Source organism: Macaca fascicularis, chromosome 16 (assembly GCF_037993035.2).
Source record: "Macaca fascicularis isolate 582-1 chromosome 16, T2T-MFA8v1.1".
NCBI classification, from domain to species: Eukaryota; Metazoa; Chordata; class Mammalia; order Primates; family Cercopithecidae; genus Macaca; species Macaca fascicularis.
In genome coordinates, this window is record NC_088390.1 from 11,033,194 (window position 1) to 11,049,927 (window position 16,734).

The following is a 16,734-nucleotide window of genomic DNA, read 5'->3' on the forward strand; positions in this document are numbered from 1 at the left end:
GTCTGAGCTCAGACATGCCCAGCCCTGCCCCCACCTGATGGTCCTTCCCTACCCACCCGGGTAGCTGAAGACAAAGGGCATATACTCTTGGAAGTTCTAAGACCCCACCCGCTGCCTGTTCCTCTCCGTACTACCACAGCTGATGCTTTCTGGAAAGTGCCACCTCCTGGCAGGAGGCCAACCGCCATAAAAATAGAGCATTAAACCACCAGAGCTAAGAACTGTCACAGAATCCATTTCACTCCCCTGCCACCTCCACTGGAAGAGGTGCCGGTATCCACAAGTAAGAGACTCATAGACGGTTCATATCACAGGACTCTGAAGATAACCCCCAGTACCAGCCCAGAGCCTGGTAGACTTGCTGGGTGGTTAGACCAGAAGAGAGATAACAACCTCTACAGCTCAGCTCTCAGGAAGCCACACCCATAGGAAAAGGAAGAGAGTTCTATATCAAGGGAATACGCGGTGGAACAAAAGAATCTGAACAACAGCCTTTGGCCCTAGACCTTCCCCCTGACAGAGCCTACCCAAATGAAAAGGAACCAGAAAACCAACTCTGGTAATATGACAAAATAAGACTCTTTAACATGTCCCCCCCGAAAAAAAAAAATCACACTAGCTCACCAGCAATGGATCCAAACCAAGAAGAAATCTCTGATTTACCTGAAAAAGAATTCAGGAAGCTAGTTAATAAGATAATCAGGGAGGCACCGGAGAAAGGCAAAGCTCAATGCAAGGAAATTCAATAAACAATACAAGAAGTGAAGGGGGAAATATTCAAGGAAATAGAAAGCATAAAAAAAAAATCAAAACTTCAGGAAACATTGGACATACTTATAGAAGTGCAAAATGCTCTGGAAAGTCTCAGCAATAGAATTGAACAGTAGAAGAAAGAAATTCAGAGCTCAAAGACAAGGTCTTTGAATTAACCCAATCCAACAAAGACAAAGAAAAAAGAATAAGAAAATATGAACAAAGATTGCAAGAAGTCTGGGGTTATGTTAAACAATCAAACCTAAGAATAATTGATGTTCCTGAAGAAGAAAAGTCCAGAAGTTTGGAAAATATATTTGGGGGAATAATTAAGGAAAACTTCCCTGGCCTTGCTAATGACCTAGACATTCAAATACTAGAAGAACAAAGAACACCTAGGAAATTCATCGCAAAAAGATCATCAGCTAGACACATTGTTATCAGGTTATCTAAAGTTAAGACAACAGAAATAATCTTAAGAGTTGTGAGACAAAAGTACCAGGTAACCTACAAAGAAAAACCTATCAGATTAACAGCAGATTTCTCAGCAGAAACCCTACAAGGCAGAAAGGATGGGGGCCATATCTTCAGCCTCTTCACATAAAACAATTATTAGTTAAGAATTTTGTATCTAGCAAAACTAAGTATCATATACGAAGGAAAGATACAGTCTTTTGCAGACAAACAAATGATGAGAGAATTTGCCACTACCACAGCCACCACTACAAGAACTGCTAAAAGGAGCTCTAAATCTTGAAAGGAATCCTGGAAACATATCAAAACAGAACCTCTTTGAAACAAAAATTTACGTAAATTTTGTAAAACAAAAATACAATTTAAAAAGCAAAAACAAAAAACTAAGGTATACAGACAACAAATAGCATGATGAATGGAATGGTACCTCACATCTCAGTGTTAACATTGAATGTAAATGGGCTAAATGCTCCACTTAAAAGACACAGAACTGCAGAATGGATAAGAACTCACCAACCACCTATCTACTGCCTTCAAGAGACTCACCTGACACATAAGGACTAACATAAATTTAAAGTAAAGGGGTGGAAAAAGGCATTTCATGCAAATGGACACCAAAAGTGAGCACCGGTGGTTATTCTTATATCAGACAAATCAAACTTCAAAGCAACAGCAGTTAAAAAAGGCAAAGAGGGACATTATATAATGGTAAAACGCCTTGTCCAACAGGAAAATATGACAATCCTAAACATATACACCTGACATTGGAGCTCCCAAATTTATAAAGCAATTACTAATAGACCTAAGAAATGAGATAGACAGCAACACAGTAATAGTAGGGGACTTCAATACTCCACTGACAGCACTAGACAGGTCATCAAGACAGAAAGTCAACGAAGAAACAATGGATTTAAAATATACGTTGGAACCAATGGACTTAACAGATACAACAAAATATTCCATCCAACAACCGCAAAATATACATTCTATTCAACACTGCATGAAACTTTTTCCAAGATAGACCATATGATAGAACACAAAATGAGACTCAATAAATTTAAGAAAATTGAAATTATATCAAGCACCTTCTCAGACCACAGTGGAATAAAGTTGGAAATCAACTCCAAAAGGAACCTTCAAAACCATGCAAATACATGGAAATTAAATAACCTGTTCCTGAATAATCATTGGGCCAAAAATGAAATCAAGATGGAAATTAAAAAATTCTTTGAGCCTAACAACTATAGTGACACCTATTAAAACCCCTGGGATAGAGCAAAGATGGTGCTAGGAGGAAAGTTCATAGCCCTAAACATCTGTATCAGAAAGACTGAAAGAGCACAAACTGACATTCTATGGTTGCACCTCAAGGAACTAGAGAAACAAGAATGAACTAAACTGAAACCCAAGCAGAAGAAAGGAAATAACCAAGATCAGAGCAGAACTAAATGAAAATGAAACAAAAAAAAAAATACAAAACATAAATGAAACAAAAAGCTGGTTATTTGAAAAGATAAATAAAATTGATAGACCATTAGCAAGATTAACCAATAAAAGAAGAGAGAAAATCCAAATAACCTCAATAAGACACAAAACGGGAGATATTACAACTGACACCACTGAAATACTAAAGATCATTGAAGGCTACTATGAACACCTTTATGTACATAAACTTGAAAACCTAGAAGAGATGGATAAATTCCTGGAAAAATACAACCCTCCTGGCTTAAATCAGGAAGAATTAGATACCCTGAACAGACCAATAATGAGCAGAGAGATTGAAAAGGTAATTTTAAAATTACCAACAAAAAAGTCCAGGACCAGACAGATTCACAGTAGAATCCTACCAGACATTCAAAGAAGAATTGAATAAAATAATACGTTTTAAAAAATAAAAAGAAATATATTTTATTATAATCTATTTCCTTTTAAAAATGCAGTTAGGTACCAATCCTATTGACACTATCCCACAAGATAGAGAAAGAGGAAACATAACCCAAAAAGGAAACTATAGTCTGATATCCCTGATTAGCATAGACGCTAAAATCCTTAATGAAATATTAGCTAACCAAATCCAACAACATATCAAAAAGATAATCCACCATGATCAAGTAGGTTTCTTCCCAGGAAGCAAATTCTGACACACGCTACAGCATGAAAGAACCTTGAAGACATTATGATAAGTGAAATAAACAAGTCTAGAGAGGATAGATATTGTATAATTACATTTATATGAAGTACCTATACTGGTCAAATTCATAGGGACAGAAAATACAATAGCGATTGCCAGGGGATGGAGAGAAGGAGCATGGAGAGGTATAGTTTAATGTGTATAGAATTTTAGTTGGGGAAGATGAAAGTTCTGGAGATGGATGGTGGTGATGGCTGCACAACAACGTGAATGTACTTAACGTTGCTAAAGTATATACTTAACAACGGTTAAAATGGTACATGTTATATTACCAATGGTATTGACAGGTATATTTTATCATAATAAAAGAAGACATTTTGAAAACTAAAAAGAAATATAATATTTTATTATAATCCATTTCCTTTTAAAAATACAGTTGGGTACAATATTAACTTTTTTATGACTTAGAAACATCTTTAATGGAAAAATTAAGTCATCTTCTAGAATTACCTTTCCTTTTTTGTGGGCTTAATGCCCCTCAAAAGAGAATATTTTTGTTACCAAGGGAAAGTTTGGTTTTCTTATACTCTCTGAAGTACTCAATAGTCGTTCACAATTTAGTTTGCTTTGTAACAGATCCTTGATTCTCCAGTTTATGTTGACTTTTTGAAATCAGGTGTGTGGGTAAGTTGTGTTATTTGTGAATTTCATTTAAAGAAGGTAAAGAGAGTGTTACCCACTATTATCAAAGGAGGACATTGGACTTGATAAGGTTGTGAACTAGGGCTCCAGGGTAGATGCTTGGGAATGGAATTTCTGATTGTAGAGCATGCACATCTGAAAATTTGCTGGAAAATGTCAAATTATTTTCCATAGCACTTAAAAAAATCGTGCCACCAACAGTGTTTTAGAAGTCCTATTTTTTTTTCATCTCCTCACCAATACTTGGTATCATCAGACTTTGAAATTCCTGTTGATCTATTTATATGATGTGAGGTAGGTTATGATACAGTATGGATGTCCCACCCAAATCTCATGTTTAAATGTAATCCCCAATGTTGGAGCTGGGGCCTGGTAGGAGGTTTTTGAGTCACAGGAGCGGATCCCTCATGGCTTGGTGCTGTCCTTGGGATAGTGAGTGAGTTCTCTAGAGCATTCTCTCTGGTTTAAAATGTGGCACCTCCTCCCACACCCTGTTTCTTGCTCCTGCTTCCGCCACATGATGTGCCTTCACCTGCTTTGCCTTCCACCATGAATAAAACTCCCTGAGGCCTCCCCAGAAACCAAGCAGATGCCAGTGCCATGCTTGCATAGCCTGCAGAGCCATGAGCCATTTAAACCTGTTTTCTTTAAAAATTACCCAGTCTCAGGTATTTCTTTAAAGCATTGTAAGAATGGTCTAACACCGGTTCCAATTTTGTTTCTTAACAGGTCAGCCCCATTCATTGAACAGTTCATCCTTCCTTAATTCAAAACCTGTGACTATATCAAATCCATGACTATATGTGTAAATACATATATACACACTTTTTTTACATGTGGATTTTTTTGTTTTTTCTTTTCTTTGTTAATTGTCATATAATGATTGTACGTAATTACAGGGTACATAGTGATGTTTTGCTACATATAATGTACAGTGATCAGATCAAGGTCATCTTGAATATCTATCATTTCTTTGTGTTGGGAACATTCAATATCCTCCTAGCAATATAAAACTATATTATATGTTATTGTTAACTATAGTCACCCTACAGTTCTGTAGAACACTAAAACTAATTCCTCTTATCTAGCTGTAATTCTGTACACATAGATTTGTTTCTGGATTTTCTATTCTGCTCCATTGTTCTATTTGTGTATTCAATTAAAATATCAATATATTTTAATATATTCCATGAAAACAGCAGTCTTTCTTAATTACTATAGATTTATAATTAGTATTTATGAAAGTCTGCATTTTTTCACTATTAAAATATACCTCTTCCAATAGCAGTTTAATACTTAGCAAAGCAGCTTTATGGTGAGCCATCTAGGATAAATGCAAATAATCCATAATGTTGTCTTCTCTTACTAAGATACACACAGGTAAATCATTATTTAAATTTTAAATGTAGATGTTGGAGGCAATCTAAATAAGTGAAAGTGAATCTGTCAAAGATGATGACAGAAATGGATGTCAAGCTTTTATTTTTAGGTCTGTCAATGATGAGATTACCAAATTGTCCATTGAGACCACTTCTAAATTATAACAAGATCAATGCACAGAGAAATACTCTTAACTTTATGCTTTCATTGGTGGGCAGACTTGTGTCAACTTCTCTATTTGTATAGATAAAAATGGCAGAGAAAGACACACATCCCAATTTCTAATATTTGAAATCACTATCTGTTCTTCCCAGAACCCATTTCTCTTAATCTCAGTGGATGAGGTCCACTCACTCATCTTGTTCCCTTGATGTCACTCTTCTAGTAAGAGCCGCATCTACTCAGCTATATCCATTGTTTTTGGGAAGATAAATTATAAAAAGGATCTGCTTCCCTCAGGCTGATATATCCTCTGGTCCACAACATTGTAAACAGAACAGAAGAACAAGACCCATTTGCTTTACCTATTGACTATGTGCAGGGCACAACTTGAGAATGACAACAGACCACACACTTAAGCAGACAATGTCAACTGTAATGTCTGGGGTATATACATGTTGAGACTAATATAATCAAACTTCTCAGTAAATGAAATCAGCACAAGATGACTTCTGTTATCCTAACAGACAAGCCTAAAAATGCACTCCCACCTGATCCGAAAAGGATTTGAGTTGTTAGAAGCAGTCGTATCTCTTTTCCCAAGAAAGTTGAGAGCCAGAGAAAAAATTAGACTTAAACTGGCAATGTTAGAGCAAGGCTATAGAAGAAGAAGGCTTGGATGTGCAGTAAGGATGGAAATGACCAGCGTAGAGCTTCTAAAGTAGACGGCTTTGAATGTACCACATTCGTATTGAGCAGGGGCTAGTCAAGAAAACGCTAACAAATGACTAAGGATTCTGTTTCTCCTCTGCTCTCACAAGATACTTGAGCCCAGTTTTAGCCGAGTAGATAATCCTTCTTCCTATGAAGTCAGGTAGGGAATGGAGATGGTGACCAAATGCTTATTCTTTCTTAGGTGATTCCTGCGAGTGGAAATAAGAAGAGATGCTGGTGACGACTACCCTCTGGGCCTCCAACTGTCAGTTAATTTTCCATAATTGGTGCAATTATTATAGGTCCATGATGCTTTACCAGAGAGGTGATCTTGTTTGAAGGCAAAGGGAATGTTCATTTGACCCTTGAAGGGTAAATTAATTTTCTCTATAGCAAGCTTTAGACATATGGAGAGCTTCACAATCACAATAATATGCAGTAGTCTAATGTTTGTGATCTCCTCAGATTCATACATTAAAACCTAATCCCCGATGTGATGGGCGCTTTGGGAAGTGATTAGGTCATAAGGGCTAATCCCTCATGAATGGGAGTAGTGGTACCCTGATGAAAGAGACCTCAGAGACCCAGCTAGCCCCTTCCACCACATGTGGATACAATGAAAAGGTGCCATTTCCGAACCAGTGAGTGAACCTGTACCCAACACTGAATCTGCTGGCACCTTGGTCTTGGACTTCCCAGCCTCCAGAACTGTGAGTGATACATTTTTGTTGTTTGTAAGCTACTCAGTTGATGGTATTTTCATTATAATAACCCAAACAGACTAAAACACTCTTCAGAAGGGACTATATGTCTGAGCTCTGGGGTACTTGGAATATGTTATATTTAATACAAATGTAGTAAATGAATGAATTCATAAACAAGTAAACACCTGCCTCTCCATCACCTTGCTTCTTTGGACTCACCCCTTAATGCTGTCTTCTTTTACAAGGTATCGTACTGTAAAAGAAAATTTTAAAAATACCTGGTGAGGAGAATCTCCCGGTGTAATTCCCGGGATTTTATCAAGTAGTCTATAGACATTTTGGCAGTTTCCAAGGAAATATTAATAAGAAAAAACTTTTTTAGTTGTAAGAAACATGTATTTCACAAAAGGGAAATAGGAGATTTGTGATTTTTTCTTAGAAGCACTGTTACTTTTTAGCCATTACAACCTTGAAGGCTGCATGGGCCCCACAAGGAGAGCACTCATCCATCTGTCTCAACTAACACATTGTTTCATGGAGTTATCTTGCCACTATAACTTCATGGTATTTGGGATTATTAATATTCACCACATTTCCGTTTCTGTGGTCATGTTATGTGATGTTATATCTCAAATGCACAAAAGTGGATTCATGACTCATAATGATTCATTGAGGTGTAAGAATAGTATGAAGAGGCTTCCAGGGTGAAAAGCCTAGAAATGGTCACTGTTATCCTTAAAATAAGAAAAACTTGAATAAATGGAAAATCAATGACTTTTCTTGACTACATCAAAGAACTGGGATCACAGGGTAAACTGCCAAACCTGGGCAAACCTGAAACTGGAACATTGAGTACATCTGGGGAGGTGCAGTAACTGGGACCTGTTTATCTGGAACAGAAGCCTGCAGTCATAACCCTGCAGGTACATTTAAATGGTAAACTTGAGAAACTGCTGAGGGCTAGTGAGAGTGAGAAACTCCTGGGGCCTCCACACTGTTATGGGCTTTCCCTTTAGAAACCCCTCCAGGTTTCTCATGGTGAAAATTCCACTCAGATACCCTCAGGGCCCTGGCAGTGGGAGGGAAGGATTAGCTATGCTCAGACATACAGAGCATCCTCTCAATAACCAAGGCCCATTCTCCAGGAGAAAGAACTTTGCCTACTCACAGTTCTGGAAACTTTCTCCAGCTGTGGGAAAAAGAATTCTCCCCCACTCCAGTTCCCTAAGGGGAAGACAATCAACATGGGCTAGGGCTCCAAGGAAAATATTTTAAAAACACAGTATGAAGAAACAAAGTGATCATCAGAACCAGGCTCAGATATGCACAGACTTTGGGATTATCAGATAGGGAATTTTCTTTTAATCCTATAGTTGGAAACTTTAAGAAAAAGAAATCAAAGGAAATGCTAGAAATCAAAAACATTGTAATAAAAATGATGGGCTCATCAGTAGACTTGACACAACAGAGGAACTTATCAGTGAGCATGAAGGTAGGTCAACAAAACTTCCAAACTGAAATGTAAAGAGAAAAAAGAATAAAAAAAAAACCCAACAAGTAAGCAGAATATTCAAAAACTCTGGGACAATATAAAAAATGGTCTGCATATAATTTAAATTCTAGAAAGGGAAGGGAACAGAGGAAATATTTGAGAAGTAATAATGACCAAAAACTTTCTAATCCAAAATTTACATGGAACCAAAAAACAGCCTGAATAGCTGAAGCAATTCTAAGCAAAAAGAACAAAGCTGAAGCCATCATACCACTCAACTTCAAACTATACTGTAAAACTACAGTAACCAAAACAGCATGATACTAGTATAAAAATAGACACATAGACCAATGAAACAGAATAGAAAACTCAGAAATAAAGCCACACACCTACGACCATCTGATCTTTGACAAGGCTAACAAAAATAAACAATGGAGAAATGATTCAATAAATGGGGCTGGGATAACTGGCTAGCCACATGCAGAAGATTGAAACTGGACCCCTTCCTTATACCATATATAAAAATTAACTCAAAACGGAGCAAAAATTTAAATGTAAGACCTCAAACTATAAATATCCTAGAAGACAACCTAGGATTTACTCTTCCTGACAATGACCTTGGCAAAGAATTTTTGGCCAAGTCCCCAAAATCTATTGCAACAGAAACAAAAACAGGTAAGTGAGACTTAATTAAACTAAAGAACTTCTGTAAAGCAGAAGAAACTATCAACAGAGTAAACAGACATCTACAGAATGGGAGAAGATAGTCACCAACTATGCATCTGACAAAGGCCTGATATCCAGAATCTGTAGGGAACTTATGCAATTCAACAAGCGAAAACCAAATAACCCCATTAAAAACTGGGCAAATGACATGGACTTCTCTCTTGAAGACATACAAATGGCCAACACACATATGAAAAACTGCTCAACATCACTGATCATCAGAGAAATGCAAATCGAAACCACAGTGAGATAGCATCTCATACTAGTCAGAATGGCTATTATTAAAAAGTCAAAAAACAACAGATGCTAGTGAGGTTGCAGAGAAAAGGGAACACTTGTACACTGCTGGTGGGAATATAAATTAGTTCACCCACTGTGGGAAGTAGTTTGGAAATTTCTCAAATAACTTAAAGCAGAGTTACCATTTGACCCAGCAACACAGTTCCTGAGTATATACCCAAAGGAAAGGAAATCATTCAACCAAGAAGACACAGACACTTGTATGTTTATTGCAGCACTGTTCACAACAGCAAAGACATGGAATCAACCTGGGTGCCATTGATGGTAGATTAGATAAAGAAAATGTGGTACATACACACCATGGAATACTATGCAGCCATAAAAATGAATGAAATCGTGTCCTTTGCAGCAACATGGCTACAGTTGGAGGCCATAATCCTAGTGAATTAGAACAGGAACAGGAAACCAAATACTGCATATTGTCACTTAAAAGTGGGAGCTAAACATTGGACACACATGGACATAGACATGAGAACAATAAACACTATAGGCTACTAGAGTGGGGACGGAGGGGTGAGGTGCAGGTTGAAAAGCAACTTATTGGGTACTATGTTTACTATCAGGGTGATGGGATCCATACCCCAAACCTCAGCATCATGCAATACACCCATGTAACAATTTTGCACATGTACCCCCTGTATCTAAAATAAAAGTCCAAATTTTTAAAAAAGAACAATACCTATAGAGAGACTAGTATGAAAATTACAACAGACTTTCATCAGAAACCATGCACGCTAGAAAACAGTGTAATGAAATCTTTAACAGGTTGTTTAAAAAAGACAAAAACCAGGCAACCCTGCCACTCCATCTTTCTAGAATTCTATATTCAGTGAAATTATCCTTCTAAAGTGAAGGAAAACAAAGACTTTCTCAGACAGACAAAAACCGAGGGAATTCATTACTGGCAGATTTGTGCTGTAAGAAATGTCAAAATGTTTTCACAAAGAAGAAAAATGATATGGATAAAAAACTTGTATCTATGTAAAGAAACAAAAAAATTGCAGAGAAAGAATAAAGATAAAATATCTTTTTTTCTTATTAATTGATCTAAAAGATAACTTTTTATTTAAACAATAATAGTAATAATATATTGGGTGATTATAGCTTATGCATAAATGAAATGAATGGCAACAATGTCACAAGGGACAGTATGGAGGAATTGGAAATATTTCATTATAAGCTACCGGCACTGCTTGTGCAGTACTTAGGTGCTGACCAAGTAACTTTGGAAATGAAAGTCCATTTCAAGATGGATTTAGATTATTTAAAAACATACGTTGTAAAATTTTAGAGCAACCACTAAAAATTTAAAGGTAAATATAAATAATACATTAAGATAGAAGATAAAAATGAAACCACACAAAATGCTTAATTGAAATCAGAATGGTCAGAAAAAGAGAGGTGACAATAAACAAATAGCAAATATAATGAATAGAAAACAGTAAAAGCATGGTAGTCATTCATCCATTTAAATCTATAATAACTTAAAATGTTCATGGTTTGTGCAGCAAACCACCATGACACACGTTTACCTATGTAACAAACCTGTGCATCCTGCACATGTACCACGAAACTGAAAAATTTTTTAAAAAAATGTGCATGGTTTAAATATGCCAACAAAATACATACCAATAAAAATAAAGGGATTGTCACAGTTAATTAAAAGAAAAAAAGGACTAAACGACATACTATCTATAAAAGTCTACTTTAAAGACTAGCATAAGATAAAAATAAAGCGATTGAGGAAGCTATACTACTAATCAAACAAAAACTGAAATAGGTAGTTATATTGATTTCAGACAAAACAGACTTTAGAACAAGGAAGATTATCAAGGAAAGATTACTGGGGATAAGAGAGCTCAATTCTCCAAGAGGACTGCAGTCCTAAGTATCTATGCCCCTATAAACAGAACGTCAAAATACATGAGGCAAAACTGATAAAACCAAAAGGAGAAATCGACAAATCCACTATTACAGCTAGAGACTTCAACGACTTTCTCTCAGTAACTGATAGATGAAGCAGGCAGACAATGATTGAGAATATAGATGACTCAAACAGTACTATCAATCAGCTTGATCTAAATGATATTTATAAAATGCTCCAACAAAACCCTTAAAACTCAACAGTAAGAAAATGACTCAAACACTTTTTAAAAAAGATCTGAGCACACATACCTCACCAAAGAAGTTTGCAGATAGCAAATAAACAAATGAAAAGATGCTCAACCTCATCAGTCATTATGGAATCACAAATTAAAACCACAAGATATCACTGTTAGAATACCCATCAGGATGGCTAAAATCCAGAAGACTCAACAGTGTTAACGGCTGGGAAGCAATTGCATTCACAGGTATTTACCCAACTGATTTAAAAACTTATGTCCACACAAAAGCCTGCACATGAATGTTTATAGTAGCTTTATTCATAATCACCAAAACCCGGAAGTAACCAAGATGTTCTTCAATACATGGCTGAATGAATGAACTGTAGTACATACCTATATTGTGATATTATTCAATAATAAAAGGAAATGAGCTTTCAGGCCTTTTGAAAACATGGATGAATCTTAAATGCATACTGCTAGTGAAAGAGGTAAGGACTCTATGGCTATGGATGACATTCTGGAAAAGGCAAAAACTGTCAGAGAGGGTAAACACATAGTGGTCATGAGGGATTTGGGGAGGGGAAGCATTGAATAGGTAAAACACAAGAGTATTTTTAGGGTGGTAAAAATATTCTGCATGATACTGTAATGATAGATACATTACACGATGCATTTGTTTAAACTCATAGAGCTTTACAGTACATACAAAGAGTGAACCTTAAAATGCAAATTTAAAAAATTCATTTAGAGTTTGGGAAATCCCAGGGTGGAACGCAGACTGTAACAAAAGAATCTAGCTATATTGCAAATGTATGAAATGATCTCAATAAAGGGGGTGGGGAGGATAGGTGCTGGCCTAAGTAACTTTGGAAATCAGTGAAATCTGTAAGATTAAAGACAAAAGAAACTATACATAAGCACTGTACTCTAGTTGGTCAGGGTTTTTTCCCACAAGAATACAGGCTAACAATTCTGAAACCACTCTGCATGTATCCTGGAATTGAACAATTAAGTAAATGGATAGTGGATAGTGGGAGCCATAGTTTTCACTGTTGGAATGGGAGATTTACACAGACAAGCAAGAGGAGAATGCCAGAATGATGGCGTAATGTTGGATTAGAGTTGGAGATCTCTCTATGAACTGAAGTTTAATATAATTACAGATGATACATATAGAAATAGTTACATATGTGTATGTAGTTATATATGTATATGTACATATACATAATTTAGTGTACACATACATATTTCTTTCCTCTGTCAGATGAGGAGGTCTGGAAGCAATCACACCCCAGTGGTAATGAGCATTCTGAGGACCCAGTTCTTGGTTTCTAATACCTTTTTCCAATAAAAGGAACCAAGACTCCTTAAAGAAATGATTGCTTCCAGACTAGGTTAAGAAATATAGAAGATACCTTCGAGCATCTTATAGTGCCAGAAACTAAGAAATTACTCAAAGAAACCTCAGTGAAAGGAATATGTCAAACTGATAAAGGAACCAATTAAAAGAGCTGCCGATAGCCATAGTTGGAACAATTTGAGCAACAAAATAAATAAAGTAGTATTGAATTATTATTAAAAGTGTAAAATGAATATCCATGAGCCCATCTGATGTAAATAAGTGATTATAGAAATAAATAAATGGGAGGCAGTAGAAAATCTCCTGTGCAGAATTCAAAATAACTTATGTAGATACTAAACCCTCAAGGAGATGGCATAAATTCCCGCATCTTAACTATGGGCTACGCATAGCGACTTCCCTCTGAAGAGAATACTGTGGAGAGGGTGGGGCGTGGGGGAAAGAAGAGCAACTTTACAGTGAAAAACACCTGGTAAACACTGCCTCAGCCAGATAATCAAGGTTAACAACAACAGTGGTAAGTCATGATAATGGCACGTCTTCTCAATATGTGATGAGAATAACACTTTACTTCGGTGGTCTTCCTCCCCCAAACCCATAACCCTGGTGTGGTCATGAGAAACATATCAATAAGCTACAACTGAGAGACATGTTACAGAATCCCTGACTAGTACTTCTCAAAATTGTCAAGGTCATCAAAAACCAAGCAAAGACTCACCAACATAACAGCTAAATGTGACGTGGTATCCTGGATGGGGTCCTGAAACAGAAGAAGGACCTTAGGTGAAAACTAAGGAAATCCGAATGAAGTATACAATTTCGTTAATAATGATGAATTATTGATTCACTAGTTGTGATCAACGACTATTCGTAACTATATAATAGTAACTATTATAAGAAAATTGGTCGTGGCATATATGATAACCTGGTACTATCTTCACAACTTTTCTATACATCTAAAAGTATTCTTAGAAAAATTATTAAAAATAGAAATGAAAATAATAGAAATACCACAACTCAAAATAGTGTCATAAAAATAGTGAACAAGATTCTCTGAAACCGATTATTTTATTTATTATTATTTTTTGAGACAGAGTCTTGCCCTGTCGCCCAGGCTGGAGTGCAGTGGTGCAATTTCAATTCACTGTAACCTCTGCTTCCTGGGTTTAAGGGACTCTTGTGCCTCAGCCTCCAAGTAGCTGGGGTTACAAGCATGTGCCACCATGCCCAGGTAATTTTTGTATTTTTAGTAGATAATGGGGTTTCAGTATGTTGGCCAGGCTGCTCTTGAACTCCTGGCCTCAAGAGATCCACCTGCCTCGGCCTCCCAAAGTGCTGGTGTGAGCCACCGTGCCAGACTGTGAAACTGATGATTTAAAACAAACAACTTAAAAAAGAAAGGGTGAACAGGAAGTATGGTGGTGACTACCTACAGGTTGGATTTCACTGGACTGGTGCTTCACTGGGTTCCAATCCACTGTGCACCGCCTGCTGTCTGTTGCAAGTTGCGGTGTGAAGCCATTAAAGTTTTTGGGTCATTTGCAAGCAAAGCTCATGACCTTTCAGTAAATTAATTGAAGTTTTAAAGGACCATTACAGATCAATGTTTCCCAGTCTAGGGGTGTATGGAACTTGTTTCTAAAGGCAATTTTTAAAAAGGCTACAGTTATAGAGGCATTATTCAAGGTTGCATCCCTGACAGCAAAAAACAGGTACAAGACACACCACTGCTGAGAATTTTGTAAAGCCAGATGCAGAGGTGATAATACATCTGATGCTCACCAAGAGAAAGGAAAGCAAACTACTGACAAGGTTCCTTTTTTAGAAGACACTTCTGGTTGCTGTAGATTTTCAGCAGACACCACATGGTATCACTGCTATGATCTCACTTGTAAGTCACCTGACATTTACCTTATCCTTGCACAAAACCACTGATATGCTGAGTATAAATTTGTTCTTGGGCTTCATAAGTTCATACATATTAAGACACACACACATATATATGCACACACATATATATGTCTTCATTCTCATATATATACACACACATGCATATATATATAATATATGTATACATATATGTTTGTGAAGAAATGCTCAACATTTTTTCATATTGATTACTGAAAACTCTTAACATGGAGGGCATAGTTTTAATTTAACCATTACTTCATATGCCCTGCTAGAGATTGCAGAGTGTGTAGGGAGTCAGTCACCAAAAGATATCAACAGAAGTTGTGGCCAAGCAGGGCATTCACTGGTCCTTGATAAGAGAGGTCACACCTAGGTGTCAACCCAGAGCTTTAGCCACTGATAGTCATCAGTGATCAACGACATCCTCTAAATTTGATTCAAGATTGAGGAAAATTATAAAAATTGTACATATAATAAAATCGTGGTAACTTTGAGTTCATGTCCGTCTTTGCAGCAAGGTGTGTGATGAAATGGGCAGTGACAATGGTATTCTCCTTTTCCTCACCTATGCTAGGCAGAGAGAAAGATACTTAAGAGACCTTTTTCATTTTTCTTTTCTGTTTTTTTTTTTTTTTTTTTTTTTTTTGAGATGGAGTCTCACTCTGTCACCCAGGCTGGAGTGCAATAGTGCGATCTCGGCTCACTGCAATCGCCATCTCCTGGGTTCAAGCAATTCTCCTGCCTCAGCCTCCTGAGTAGGTGGGATTACAGGCATGTGCCACCAGGCCTGGCTAATTTTTGTATTTTTAGTAGAGACGAGGTTTCACCCTGTTGGCCAGGCTGATCTCGAACTCCTGACCTCAGGTGATCCACCCGCCTCAGCCTCCCAAAGTGCTGGGATTACAAGTGTGAGCCACCGCACCCGGCTTTGTTTTTGTTATATTGATTAATAAGTTTTGAAAAGGTAATCTTTGCACATGGTGCAAAGTTTAAAAGGTCCAAAAGGAGATATATATATATATGTGTGTGTGTGTGTGTGTGTGTGTGTGTGTATATATCTCACATATATATCTCATATATATGATACTACATGGCATATATATATAATATCCAAGGATATATATTTTATTTATATATATATATAAAAATATATATATGACTTTTCTCATTCTAATCTCTCTTTCCTGGAGGCACTGCTACTAGTTTCTTCCTGTATGTTGCGTACGTTGTTGACACGAAGAATAAAATACAAATTTGATGCCTGTGACTTCTTGTTAACTAGATCAGTTGGATCACTTGCTTTTTATTACAATTTCCTCCTGAAATCCCCGCCCCCCCCGAAATGAAAATACAGGGGTTAAAAAGGCATAGACACAAAGGGAAAAGAGAATGGGAAAGCAAATAGTAGTAACAAAATTTTGAAATTTGGAGAGCAAACAAGTGGTAATAAATTTGCCAGAATGGAGCAATTTGAAACTTCAGTTGACAGTGGAGGAAGCCTTGAAACAAGGTAGTTATCCTTGAAGGGCTCTAGAATTTCAGAATGGGGTACTGAACCCATCTGAAAGTGGGAATTCCAAGTAGCTGAACATGGGAGATGTGGTTGGAGGTTCTGTGTAAGATCCAGGTAGATCAGCCCCCTACCCCAAGTGTCTGCTGCCGGGTGACATCATCCAACATCCTGGAAGAAGATTGGGAGTAAACGTCTTAGAAAGCTGAACCAGAGAAGTTCTGGACTCAGAGATTCCAGCTGTGGGTAGGTTCCTCACTGAAAATGAAGGGAAAAGTAGATGCCTATATGCTGAATGATAAGACCACTCATT

General features: G+C 37.0%; 1 long non-coding RNA gene across 3 annotated transcripts in view; it reads left to right on the forward strand.

The window, feature by feature from the left end:
* The window catches only part of LOC102118019 (uncharacterized), a 300,399-nt gene that overhangs the window by 221,315 nt on the left and 62,350 nt on the right, over positions 1–16,734 (forward strand). For 2 of the 3 annotated variants that reach the window (XR_001485849.4, XR_012425288.1), the window contains one exon: positions 6,516–8,413. The exons of the other annotated variant lie outside the window; for it this stretch is intronic. This is a non-coding gene — a long non-coding RNA (uncharacterized lncRNA). Of the gene's footprint in view, positions 1–6,515; positions 8,414–16,734 lie in introns of those variants that run through there. 3 annotated transcript variants of the gene reach the window in all.